The sequence below is a fragment of the Chiloscyllium punctatum genome, chromosome 36 (assembly GCF_047496795.1).
Source record: "Chiloscyllium punctatum isolate Juve2018m chromosome 36, sChiPun1.3, whole genome shotgun sequence".
In the NCBI taxonomy this organism is placed as follows: Eukaryota; Metazoa; Chordata; class Chondrichthyes; order Orectolobiformes; family Hemiscylliidae; genus Chiloscyllium; species Chiloscyllium punctatum.
Window position 1 is genome coordinate 5,583,231 of NC_092774.1, and position 7,863 is coordinate 5,591,093.

The 7,863-nt window shown below is 39.5% G+C and overlaps 1 non-coding gene across 1 annotated transcript; it reads right to left on the reverse strand.

Annotated features, from left to right (window-relative positions):
* Positions 1 to 7,466: 7,466 nt before the first annotated feature.
* On the reverse strand, positions 7,467 to 7,605 carry LOC140461201 (U4 spliceosomal RNA). The gene has a single exon (XR_011954511.1). It is a non-coding gene; the product is annotated as a U4 spliceosomal RNA (small nuclear RNA).
* Positions 7,606 to 7,863: the final 258 nt, after the last annotated feature.

Consider the following 7,863-nt stretch of genomic DNA (forward strand, 5'->3'; position numbering starts at 1 on the left):
AAAAAGAGCCCATTCGCTGGACCATGCATCGTCTTTGAGAATCCCCCTAAACGAATTTCAAAACAACAGAAAATGAATTGTTGCCAGTATCGAATCATCCTTTATTTATTCATCGTAAGAGACCTCAAAGGATCAGCAAAGTTACATCAGCCACTTTAATCAGAGTCGGTGAATAAACAAATGATCTAACTTTCCATGACACAATTACCTATTTGACACTCGGACAGTGAAATTGAGTAATCACATTTTCCCTGAGGGTGAACTACTGTCTGCAATTCTGCGATTCAGTGTCAGTATAATCCATAGCTTTTGTCTCCATCAATTGAGCTGCTGCTGATAGGGAGTCAGCCAACCACTTTTTCTGAAATGGTATCTTGCAATTTCCATTACATTAAAATAATTTCATGCTTTCACGTATCATACTGGAATGGTAGAAGCCTAATATTGTGGCAGCAGGCCATTCAGTACATTGAGTCCGCACCATCCCTCCAAGGACACACTAACCAGATCTACTCCCTACCTCGTAGACCACGACGGCCATCTATTCGGCTATGACAATGTAACTACTCCAAGACAAGCTAATTAAAACACACCAGAGAATGATTGGAAGCCTGGTTTTCACTCAAAAAGGCTATCATCAAATGCATAGAGATGGAACCAGTATACAGGCCGCTGCAGGGAAGACCGAGAAGTGACACCACAACAGGCCGGACCACATAAAATGCAACTGGGACAGAATAAAAGCTGTTCACAGAAGCCGCACAGATAATGTTTTGCAGCACTGTAAGAGAAAGTCTGAATGATAATCTAGTAGCTCGCAAAGGTAACTAACTACCTCAAGCAAGCAAGACGTGTGCTGAGCTGATGCTGGGAATAATTATAGTAACTTTTCTTTCAATTCCGAGCTGATTGTGGGTTTGAAGAGACAGAGCTAAAATCCGAAATATTTCCTATCGGATTTGACGTAATGCTGCATCATAATCAGCCTTTCTTCAAATACTCACAGTGACAATAGCTCACACGTGATTGTCACAAAGCAAGTCGCTTTTTTACTCTAAATGCTGTCCCTTAGCTCAAGGATACTCTATCCTTGATTTTTTCACAGAGGGGAAATAAACTGGGTCAGACTCCAATCAGTCTGGTTTGGTCCGGAGTTGAAAAGGATTTTGAGAGGTCTTTCGTTAATATGTAATCAGATGAAATAGGCCAAGTGGTCATGCTTTAGAAGTGACCTATATAATGAAATTGTAGTGGTAAGCTCTTTAGCTAGCTGAACTGAGCAGTTTTTAGTTGAGTTTGAACTAGGAAGTTAAACAGGGAACTGTGTGAAACTCTCTCTCTATCTTTCCTGCCCTTCAACTTCAACCTGTGAGCATGTGTTGCATTTATACTGTGGTTTTTTAAAAGGGAGATTGGTTATTTGGACTTGTGTTTGTATTCGGAATATCATAATTAATTCTAGCTGGATGGGTTTATTTCTGTCGGGTTCTTTGTGTTTCATTGTGTAATCGGAGGAATAAAGTTTTTTTGTCTGTTTTAAAATCTAGTAGTCAACTGAGCTAAGTTACTTTGGGTAATATTCATTGTACACTTACCGAAACAAATTGCAAAGTTGTTCTCTGGGCTGCCTGCTTAAGAATGTTTTGAGTGGCCTGGCCTAGTTCGTAATACAATCAGTTTTAATCTTGTTTGTTCTCCTGCTCAGGACATGATGGAGATCATCAATAGAACAAGTGGAACAGGAATTGATGGAGACCATTTGGTCTTTCGAGAGTGTTCTGTTTAATAAATTTGATGTGACCACACACCCATTTTCCTGCACTCACGCCAAATCCAATATTTCATTCATGATGAAGAATTTGTGATACGAGTTTGAAATATTCTTGGCAGCAGAAAAATCACTACTATTTGGTGTAATGAATAGTCACGTTAAAGGCATAATCTCCACTCCTGGCAAATTAACACATGCCAGTTTATTTTTATTTCGGCCAGTTCTGGGTATTAGTAAACTGTTGTAACATTGCCAGAGTCTACCACACACAAAAAAAGAGTTACTCGCTGGCATTAAGCAATGCACAGAGAAGTGATAATGGCTACTTCATTTCGAATGACCCACAGTCTGATCCAGATTTTTAAAAAAAAACTCATCAGGCCAAGTGATATTTCTAAAGTTGTTTTCATTATATTCACAATTCATCATATAGATCATAGATCCGACTCAGTGAAGAGGCGTAGAGGCATTTTGTATGGTCTGACTGGGTTTCTGTATCAGGTTGGAACTTAGTGCACCGTGAAAGGCAGTGGTCTCAGAGACATGAGTTCTGGCGATGTATAAATGAACCACTATTTTCACTTTCTCCAAATATACAGAAGATTGTTTAGTTAAATCTTGAGAAGTATGCACCTCTTCGTTGTTATTTCTCCTCAGTAAATATCTCGGATGTACGTGATGAGTCTTGTAGACAGCCCTTCCTGAAAAAATCATTCATTCAGGTGGATTCGGTTAAATGGAATTTTGGACTTTCGTTTCTGGATGAAATACATAGATTTTATGACTTACTGGAATGAATGAATCACACTTTGGAGCTTTTCGGTCCGAGTTTTTCTGTCACTACATTACATAATGTACACAGGGAACACGTTATCAATTTTAATAGCAAGGAACACCAGAAGTGCCCCGTAGTTTTTTTTTCTTGTTGGCCAAACGCAGGGCAGTCCCTTGTCCTGTGCTCAGCTGAATTCGTTTATCCATCTACACCAGTAGAAGAAACAATATAATTAGAGACTACATTACACGGGCTCTCTTCAACTTGGGCTCTCGATGTCATTGTCACCTACTTTCAGTTTTCACATTATCAGGCATCCAGTCTGTTCTTCGCTGGAACACATCACTTTCACTTCAGCTTTACTCTATCGCCTGGAATGTGGATAATTCTATTTATTTGAGATGAAAAGGCAAATATTTTAAGGGTTTCTCATATACTCTTAACAAATCAATGCTGGCTGAATACTCACAACGAATGTGTATTGCTGGGTAAAGTCCATAAAAGAATTGTTGCATTTTTTGCCAATTTTCGAAGCAACTATGATACTCTTCCCTGAGGTTCCATTGAGAATAGATACTGTTTGGGAAGTGCCACTTATTGATAGGCAACAGATCTAAATAATTTAATAATGAAAATTGATACACACAATTGCTTCATGTATGTGAAAGTATCAGATGGAATAAGGAAGCAAACCATTTGGTCTTTGGATCCTGCATTGCCGTTAAACAATATCGTAACTCGTTTGTCTGCGACATGTACTCTTTACTCAGTCTCTGTAATACTTTGTCTGTGGTGAAGATCAAACGTTGTCTAACTCACCCGTGAATGAATTTCTGGTCAAGCCTCTGCGGACCTCTTTGCATCATATTTCCAGCGACAATTGAAAATCTGTTGAATTGAAACTTCACTGCAAAGTTCCAGATTCCTTTAAAAGTGAAAGCATCATCTCAGTTACTACCAGGTGAATGCCTTTCAGGATATCTCATGATTCATGCAAGACAATATTGTTATTTTTGTTGTTTCATAATGGACATGAAAATGTATGAATTGAATCCAGTGTTATAATGACTGTCAATTGTCTTATTTGTATCGTTGACACTCAATTGACTTGATGGAATAAGAATGGCTTTTAGTACAGGGTTGATATTCTGTCTGGGGTCCTGTGACAAACAGTTTACCGCAGGGATTATTTCTGAGTCCGCTGATGTGCGTCTTCTATATAAACGATTTGGATGAGAATACAGGGAGCATGTTTGGTGAGTTTGTGGATGACAACAAAATCTTTGGTCGAGCGGATAGTGAGGAAGGATGTCGAGGAATACACGATAACTTGACCAGATGGCCCAATGATCCCAGAAGGGGCAGGGGGATTTTAATTTACATAAATGTGCGGTTTTGTCTATGGTCAGACAAGCCAAGTCAGGACTTAGACAGTTAATGGTTGGACACGGGCCAGTTTTGTTAAACGGAGGGGTTCAGGCTCATTATTCCTTGAAAGTTGCATGGAAGTTTCATGAGGTGGTGCAGAATGTTTTTGGAACGCTGGTCGTCCTCGGTCAAAGCATTGAGTTGGTGCAATATGTTACAGCGGTAGAAGGCATTGGTGAGGTCAATGATTGAATGTGGCATACACCTATGGAGGCCCTGATTGAGGAAGGATTGTTGATGGACTGGAACGGCGACTGAGGAAGCATAAGAAACTTGCTGCCTATCTTGAAGGCTTTATCAGGTGAGGCTAGATAAACTTGAACTGCAATCGGAAGAGACTGAGGACTAGATTTATCAAGGTTTTTAACACTGTAAATGAAACAGAGAAGATGAATTGCAAATGTCGTTTTGAAAGGGCACAGACGTCCAACGTGAGAGGTCGGTGAAAAGAAAAAAATATAAAAGAGACCCAACGACAACGTTTTCAGACTGAAAGCACACAAAAATGGAACTCGCTGTCAGATGAATTGGTAGGAATTAGCACAATCGCAAGTTTAAAAGAATATTTGTACAGAAACGCGATTAAGAAACGTTGAGAGAAATGCAATTGGGCCTTGTTCGCTTTGCAATATGAGGTCAGCATGAAGAAGTTGGACAGATGGCTCTTTTGTTGTGTTGCATGACTATCACTATAAAAAGAGTAAGTGCTTGGATCAGGCTGTTTCAGCACATTCATTCTCTGTTCATTTTGTTTGAATGATAATCTCGTATTTTCCTTACACATATGCATCGTTGTAGACCTGGGCCTGTTTTTGTATAAGTCCGTAGGGGCATTCATTCACAAAGAGTCTCAGTCCACAGTGAAACACGGCGGTTTCTAACAACGTTACATCATTCATGGAAAAATGCTTAGTGCCATGTTGCTTCCATGCTTCCACTTCAATGGTCACAACTTTGAGAACCATCAAATTGCACTGGCTAAGAAAACACATTTTGGAGGTAACAGAAACCCTCGATAACACTATTGATATGATGTACATAGACGTCCAAAAAGTATTTGGTACAATGCCACGACACAGACTTGTCTATACCCGCGATGGTAATAAAAAGTATATGTCTCTTTTCCCCTTTCTGTAATTTCCTTCCCCATCTCTCCATCATCTGTTTCCGTGACTTACCGTTCACGACTCAATGAATTTGTCACGACCGCTCTTTCTTCCAGTGAATTCCATATTTTAAAGAGGGATAAGGTTCCCTTAAATTTTCATTGAGTATTTTTTGTGATGGTGAACATTAAGACTCAAATTTTGTAATCCTCCCAGTTTGTAACATCGTGTGTATGTTTATTTTACTGAACATCTCTTATTTTGAATAACTCCATCAGTCTAATCTTTGCAAGAGGAATAAAATATCCCAGTTTATACGACGTATTTAGAAAGCTTCGAATGTCACCTAAAACGTGTTGTACATTTTTCTGTTTTCTGTTCCCTTAGTCTTCTTATGTGGTGAGCAATTCCTTGAAGTTTTAAACTTCTTACGACAATGGATGTCACCAAGATTATGTGGAATGCAGGGAACTACATCACTGATGTTCCACTTCCAGACAATTTATTTATGTCTCTGCAATCTGCAGAACATCGAATAAAAGATAAGGTCCACAGAAAACTAGACTAGATTAGTCTAATATCAAATCATTCACAACAAATAGTGGAGATCTCTTGGTCTGAGATAATTTCCATTTTCAAATTTCATTGTTTCTATCATTAACTTTACATTCTGGAGAAAAGAGAAAGTGGCGAGTAAACATAGATAATCTGATTGCCCATAAACATGTCTGATGCTTAATTGAACTTAGATAATTATCTCCAAAAAGTAATGCACAATAAATTTGGATGGAGATCATCAGTATATTTCGCTTATTGCCACGAATTAAACTGAATTCTGAAGAAGGGTCCCTGGACCTGAAACGATCTTTTTGTTTCATATCCACATTGATATCCACAGCTCATATTCCCCTCCAAGCCACTTGCCATAATAACTTCGAAACATATCGCTGCTCCTTCACTGTCAATGCGTTAATATCCTGGAATTGCCTTCTTAACATCGTTGATGGTTGTCCAATAGCAGGAAGAATGCGATGGTTCAAAAAGGCAGTGCACACCAACTTCACAGGACATGAGGGATGGCAACAAATTCTGGCCAAACTGGGGATACATTCCAAAATAAATGAAAGTCGGACGGAACTGTGGGCTCAGTGGTTAGCACTGCTGCCTCACAGTGCCAGGCACCCAGATTCAATTCGAGTCTTATGCAACTGCCTGTGTGGAGTTTGCATATTCTCCCCTTGTCTGCATGGTGTTCCTCTGGGTGCTCCAGTTTCGTCCCACAATCCGCAGAAGTGCAGGTCAGGTGAATTGGCCATGCGACATTACCCACAGTATGACGTGCATTAGTTAGAGGAAATGGGTCTGGGTGGGTTACTGTTCAGGGAGTCGTTGTGGACTTGTTGGGCTGACGGGCCTGTTTCCACGCTGTAGGGAATCTAAAATATGAGCTCCTATTACTCATAGAAATGCAGCGACATTTAGAATTGTTGAATGAATGTCAGGAGATCATGTATTATATTATTTGCGAAATCATGCTCTGGCACGAGAAGGTGTAGAGAGGAGGTTCACACAATCGATTACGGAGTTGGGAGGGTTAGCTTATGAGGCCAAATTGGGTAGTCTGGGACACTAGATATTGCAATTTAGAAGACTGGGAGAGAGGGACGGAGCAGACTTCAGAGAAAGATATAATTTACAATTGAATCTGGGAGGTTGTTTCCACTCACAGATAAAATCAGAGCTAGAGGGCCTAGCGTCAAAACAAGAGTGGACCAGATTGAAAAATTATTTGAGGAGAAACTTTTTCACACAAAGAGTTATCAATCTGCAGAATATTCTGCTCAGTTAAGCAGTGGAGCCTATCTTGTTGAATAACGTTTTTTTAAAAAAAAGGGAAGATAGATAGGTTATTGACAGTAAAGGAATTAAGGCTTAATATGAGCGGGTTTGTAAGTAGGGCTGAGCGCAGAAAGAAATCATCCATGACCTTATTGAATGTCCGAGCAAACTGGATGGGCCAGCAGGCTTAGTCATGTTCCTGTTTCTTATGTTCATATTACAGCATCAATTTTAAACGAAATATGTCAGCTGCATCGGGAGCATGACATTTGGTGAGTGTTCCATCAATATTGTGACAAAATATTGTGAACACGCTGTTTGACGAAATATAGCCATTCAGTTGAGTTGCGAACGAAACTCGCATCATATGGGAATTGTACACAGTTTTATTTCTGCACACATACTGCCCGGTTTGCTCAGGTTCTGCAGTTTTATTTTTCTATTTTTATGTCACTGCATTAGTTGATCATTAATTTGCCAAAGTATTCACGGAATAGCGCTAATCTTTGTCGATCTAACTTCACTAAACTTTGTGAACCACAAACTGTCATCTTGGAAACTATCAGAACTTGCCAAAATTTATTGACTGCAAATAAACACTGCGGGGTAATTGAGTAAAGTTGAATAAGCAAGATTCACACCTCGTCTTTACTTCATAAGATGCAATATTGCCACTGCACAAAGCTGCTAAATTGCACCTCGAGGGTAGGAAGTTATCAACCTGATATTACTCACACATGACGTGCATGACATACATCGACTTAGACTTGATATTCACCATCATTTGGGATGGCATTGATGGATTATTAAATTATTTTCTGAAATTCGAGAGTATGTGATTTACATTATTCCTCAGTCGGATTGTTAAAATGTGAGGATTGGTTTCTCGGATGTGTACGTGTAAGCACGACTGATATCACATGTGGAGTTAATTTACATCTGTG